The following is a 6803-nucleotide window of genomic DNA, read 5'->3' as shown; positions in this document are numbered from 1 at the left end:
GAAGAAGTCATATTTAGAGGAAAGAGGTAGACGCAGAAATTTTTGACTATGGCCCAGGCCAAAAGGATGCTACGAAAAGGAAATGAGGCTTACCTAGCCTATGTGGTGGACACGTAGAAGGAGGTGCCCAACTTACAAGATATTCCGGTAGTCAACGAATTTGAAGATGTATTCCCACAAGACCTTCCAGGATTACCACCCGATAGAATGATTGAATTTGCTATTGAGTTGGCCCCAGGGACGGCGCCAGTTTCAAAGGCACCTTACCGGTTAGCCCCAATAGAAATGAAGGAATTAGCTACTCAATTGCATGAACTCTTGGATAAGGGTATGATAAGACCCAGTGTGTCTCCGTGGGGAGCACCAGTGTTATTTGTTAGGAAGAAGGATGGGAGCATGAGGCTGTGCATCTACTATCGAGAGTTGAACAAGCTAACCATAAAGAACAGGTACCCGTTACCTAGAATAGACGATCTATTCGACCAGCTAAAGGATGTTGTTTATTTTTCCAAGATTGACCTGAGAACTGGATATCACCAACTAAAGATTAAACCCGAAGATATTTCCAAGACCGCGTTCCGTACCAGGTATGGGCACTATGAGTTCTTGGTAATGTTCTTTGGATTAACGAACGCCCCAGCGGCTTTCATGGATTTAATGAACAGAGTATTTAAGAAGTACTTGGACAAGTGTGTGATAGTTTTTATCGATGATATTTTAATCTACTCAAGGATTGAGGCAGAACATGTAGAGCATTTGAGGATAGCTCTAGGAAAACTCAGAGAGGAACAGTTATTTGCCAAATTCTCGAAGTGTGAATTCTGGTGAAATGCAGTACAGTTTTTAGGACATGTGATCAATAAAGAAGGAGTATTGGTCGACCCCTCCAAGATTGAGGCGGTCTCAAACTGGGAAAGGCCAACCACACCCACAGAGGTAAGGAGTTTCATAGGATTGGCCGGCTACTATCATAGATTTGTACAGGACTTTGCGAAGATCGCAACCCCTTTGACACGACTTACTCGTAAGACAGAGAAGTTTGAATGGACGGAAAAATACGAGAACAGTTTTCAGGAATTAAAGAAAAGGTTGGTAACGGCCCCGGTGTTGGCATTGCCAGAAGGAAAAGGAGATTTTATGATATATAGTGACGTGTCGCACAAAGGATTAGGGTTTGTGCTTATGCAGTACGGTAAGGTGATTGTGTATGCGTCGAGACAACTGAAGGAATACGAGATTAGATATCCTACTCATGACCTTGAGCTCGCGGCAATAGTTTTTGCCTTAAAAATTTGGAGGTACTACTTGTATGGAGAGAAGTGCGAGATTTTTACAGACCATAAGAGCCTCAAGTACATATTTACGCAGAAAGAGCTCAACATGCGCCAGAGGAGATGGTTAGAGCTAATCAAGGACTATGATTGTGAGATTCTCTATCATCCGGGGAAAGCCAATGTGGTGGATGATGCCCTTAGTAGAAAGGAAAGACTCAGAATGATAATGACTTCGGAAGAATTGATAAAGGATTTCGAGAGAATGGAAATAGAAGTAAAGATAACCGGAACCGGAACTGGAAAACTGTTTGAGATCTCGAAGCAGCCAGAGTTATTGGAAAAGATCAGATTGTGCCAAAAGAAAGTAATGAATGAAGACAGAGAGTCAATGACTGGAGAAGAGATCCATACTGAGAAAGATGATAAAGGGATAATGAGGTACTCCTACCGGATTTGGGTTCTGAACGTTCAAGAGCTTAAAGACGAGATTTTGGATGAAAGCCATAGTTCAAGATATTCCATTCACCCGGGAAGCACCAAGATATATAGGGATTTGAAGGAGTATTACTGGTGGCCCAACATGAAGAGGGACGTAGCAGAATGGGTAAGCAAATGTTTGACTTGCCAAAGAGTAAAGGCACAGCACCAGAGACCCAGTGGACTTTTACGACCCCTAGAGATTCTCGAATAGAAATGGGAACAGATAGCCATGGATTTTGTTGTCGGTTTACCAAGGACGAAAGCCAACCATGATGCCATATGGGTGATTATAGACCGACTGACAAGGTCAGTTCATTTCATTCCTATCAATGAGAGATACACAGTCGATAGACAGGTGGATATTTACCTTAAGGAAATAGTGACGCGACATGGAGTCCCAGCGTCCATTGTCTCAGACCGAGACCCCAGGTTCAACTCCAGATTTTGGAGGAGCTTTCAAGAATGTGCGGGGACCAAGTTAAATATGAGTACCGCTTACCATCCCCAGACGGATGGGCAGAGTGAAAGGACCATCCAGACACTAGAGGATATGTTGAGAGTCTGTGCAATAGACTTTAAAGGAAGTTGGGATGATCACTTGTCGTTGATCGAGTTTTTTTATAATAATAGCTTTCATGCTAGCATCGGAATTCCGCCTTATGAGGCCCTGTATGGAAGTAGGTGTCGATCTCCCTTATATTGGGATGAAGTAGGAGAGCGGAAGATGCTCGGACCCGAAGTGGTCCAAAGGACCAAAGACATAGTGGATCTCATCAGAGGACGGCTGGTAGCTGCCCAAGACAAACAGAAGAAATATGCAGACCTAGCCCGAAAGGACAAGGAGTATGAAGTAGGGGACTTAGTACTACTAAAATTATCCCCTTGGAAGGGGTTAATGAGGTTCGGAAAGAAAGTGAAACTAAGCCCAAGATACATTGGACCTTTTGAGATACTAAGACGGATTAGGAAGTTGGCTTACGAGCTAGCCTTACCCCTGAACCTACAACAAGTTCATAATGTATTCCATGTGTCAATGCTAAGGAAGTATCATCGGGATGCCAGGCACATAGTAGAGTACGAACAGGTGGATATGCAACCAGATCTGACTTACGTGGAAAGACCAGTAAAGATTATGGATAAGAAGGAGCAGGTGCTTTGGAAAAAAGTAATCAAGCTAGTCAGAGTGCTATGGCAGAATTATAATGTGGAAGAATCAACTTGGGAACTAGAGAGCGCAATGCTAGAAAAGTACCCCCATTTATTTTCTATTTGATTCCGGGACGGAATCCTTTTAAGGAGGGGAGATTGTAATAACCCCAAAATTTTGAACATTTTTGTAACCCTTATGAATAGTGTTTTTGCTGATATTGCTGAATAAGAAAACTTTTCATGCCACACTATGTAGGGGTTCTTTTATTGTTATTCTGAGATCTTATTAGTACTCTATATGATATATAAGTGTATGTAAAGATCGTTAGAATCCAAATTCGAACACTTTGTTTTTCCCGAAAATCCACCAGATACTGAAAGAATTGAGTATAAGGTAACAGGATAAAAAGGATTTAAATTAAAGGATTATAAGAGAGGGTCATAAAAGGAATATAATGTATTGAGAAAGGTAAGGAAACCCAAGTAATAAGATCCCGGGTATGATCCCTCAAACGATAAACGAAAATGAAAGTTAAGCGAACCGTAAAACAGATCAGCGGTCATTAGCCAAGTAATTAGGAGTTAATCAAAGGGTTAGTGGAGAGTGATGTCATCTCACCAACAAGAAGAGGACAAGTGTGGGAGGATGACATAACATGATGACCTAAGCATGACCAAAGAGAAGTGTGTTGTTGGTTGATTAAGAACCACACAAAAATCACCATGGTTAAAAGGTAAATAATTAAAACAAAAGCCAAAAACAACCAACCAACAAATCATTTCACCAAAACACAAGTTGACTTCACTTTTCTTCAAGAAAAGCTCTCGGCCTCTTTTCCATTTCAAGAAGAAAAAAAACCAAAATCCAAGTTCCAAGTTTCATTAATTAGTGAGGTAATTATCTAAGACTCCTTATGCATAGATATAGCTATCCTATAAGTTTAAGCTTCAAATTCCTTCACAATCTCTTTCTAAAATTCATGGAAGAAGAGGGTGAATAGTGTTTTTCAAGAACTTAAAATTTTATTCTTGAGTTTTTGTTTAGATTAAGCTTGGGTAAGAACTTTCAAGGGTGATTCCAAGCTAATTAGTTACTCCTACTCACAAGGAAGGTATAATCTCTTAACCTAGCTTTGTTATTGAATGTTAAGAGCTTAATATGAGTATTATAGTTCATGAGAGGTTTGATTGTTGTGTATTTAGAGATTGGTTGGTTTTATTATGTTTTTGGAGTTGTAAATCTTTATGATTAGTTAATGAACTTAAGTAAACTCTTAGTTCATGATTGAGAAATAGTATGAATTGGTAATATTGAGTTGTTGGGGCTATTGTAGCATTGTAAGTATGGAGTTGGTTGTATGGTTGAATTGTGGTTGATTAGTGGTTGATTTAGAGTAGGATAAAAATTGATAATCGCGTAAACATAGCCGTCGTAATATCTCATTTACTTTAAACTGTTTTGTTCTTAACATCAGAATCCGAAAACTCACTGTTAGGTTTTGACCATTGCCATGATTAGATAGTTCATGTTACGAGCTTCGTTTTGATATGTGGTTCGTTTGATTCCGATGTACGGTTTAGGAGAAACGACCGTTTTAAGTAACGGCGTTTCGCGAACGAACCATTACCCCTCGCCTTACTTTGGAACATAGGTTAAAGACCTTAAAGGACTAACTGGAGTATGAATCATTTATGTAAAGTGTATTAGGCAGTTGGTAAGGCACTCGCGAAAGAATCGCCTTAAAACCCTTAATGGTTAATTTATTAAAAATGGTGGAGCCGAGGGTACTCGAGCGACTTAAGAGAATCGTTGAGCGCAAAGCGAGTGTTAGAGTCTAATTGGTTAAAGTATAGATTCATAAGCGACTTTGGTTTAATTCCAACTTATATGTTGTTTATAGGTTACCAGACTCGTCCCAAGCCATTTGTCACCCCCAGTCGCTCAGGCAAGTTTTCTACCCGTTATACTGTTGTTGTGATGTATACATATGTATATGCATTATCTTGTGATAGATGCATGATGGTTAATTAGCAAATCTTGCGATATATTGAAGCATGTGATATGGTATATATGTATGTCTGTTTCGTAATCTTGATATATATATTTTGATTCTAATGCTTATAAGTTGCATAATACCTATGCTAGAGATAAGCAGTAGTTGTGTATACCCTTATTATAGGGGACCCAAAGGTGAGCATTTTCTAAAACCGGGAATCGATGTTCCCGAGTATAATATATATATATATATATACTTATATATGGATATAGTTTTCAAAACTATTAATCGAATAAGTTTTATTCGATAACTTTATTTTGTTTAATGAATATTAGTTGAATATTCATTCGAGGACTTATGACTCCGTTTATTTTATTTAATGAATATTAGTTTGAATATTCATTCGAGGACTTAAGACTCCGTTTATTTAATTAATAAATATTAGTTGAATATTCATTCGAGGACTTAAGACTCCGTTTAATTTAATTAATGAATATTAGTTGAATATTTATTCGAGGACTTATGACTCCGTTTATTTACTAATTAATATTCTTTATTTTATTAAAGGATAATGTTTCGATAATCAAACTTATTTTCGATTATTCAAATAAAGATCATACTTTCGTATAGTATATCTTTGGTTATTTAATATCCATTTCAAGTATGAGTTTTAAAACTTTTACTTCAATTATTTTTATAAGGATTATCCTTATGAGAATATTATTTAAATAATAATATTCAGATATTTTCTAATATATTGGGACTGATTTATTTTATTAAATCGGCATTACTCCAAACATTCTTAAAAATGTTTTCGAGTCTTCAAAATGATTTTTAAAACTTAGAGCGGATCCCAAAACTCATTTTTATATTTAAGATCTTTCTTTCAAGGGGATTTAAATACTCGCTCAAAACCTGAGGGATCCGGCTTTGTGGTGTATTTTATATTCGCAACATGGTTGCTGTTTGAGAAAACAATTAATTACTTGCCTATTGTTCGGGAAGTAAGTCCATCTGATTGAGTCGGCATAAGCCACAGGCCGGGGTACAGTCTATGAAGGTGTAAGAGGCTGGGAGACAGTCCATCCACGCGTGAGTGGCCGGGTAACGGTCTAGCGCGAGGTCCTAATGCGGCCAGGGTGATGACCAGCGAGGGAATTCATCCATCTAAAGTAGAAAATGTTACTTATTGGTATCTTTGCCTGATCAACAAGATATCAGGTTTATGCACAATTCTTTTCCTTTCTTAAAAATTCATTGGATGTTACAAACTCTGTTTATACTTTATATGACAGAGGTTTTCAGGAAATGTATAAGAGATATATATGTGGATATATATCGGGACTTAATGAAGTATCTCGTAACTTTATTTCATTCAATAATATTTCAAAGATTTATCTATTCAAATCTTATCTTATAGTCTCATCTATGTGATGAACTGTTGAAAACTCATCCCTTGTTTTTGCTTATATCCAGTAAGTAATTATCTTACACTTGATAAAGGATTCTAGTAAGTTATCCATTTAGATACTTGCATTATTGTTTACACTATATATTATCTTGCGAGCTGTAATGCTCACTCTTGCTTCATTTCTTCATCATACAACAACAGTTAGGAATGATGGCCAGACTCAAGCAGACCCAGCGCAAGAGCGCGGAAGCGCCCCGCGCCTTCCCGTTGAGATCATAGCTGCTATACCTGCAGAGGTAGATCTATTTGTAGATCAGGCATTCTACTTTTGGGAATCAATTATGTATAACTATAACTTGTGGCAGATAATGGCAATTAATTGTAAACTTATCAAGTAATCATTTTGGGTTGTAATAACTTTTAATTGTGGATTCAAGGACTGTACTTATTTCAATTTCATATCTGAGACTATAACGGTTGTGTGTGTGTTAG

This window comes from Apium graveolens, chromosome 10 (assembly GCF_009905375.1).
Source record: "Apium graveolens cultivar Ventura chromosome 10, ASM990537v1, whole genome shotgun sequence".
In the NCBI taxonomy this organism is placed as follows: Eukaryota; Viridiplantae; Streptophyta; class Magnoliopsida; order Apiales; family Apiaceae; genus Apium; species Apium graveolens.
Note: the sequence above shows the minus strand (reverse complement) of the source record.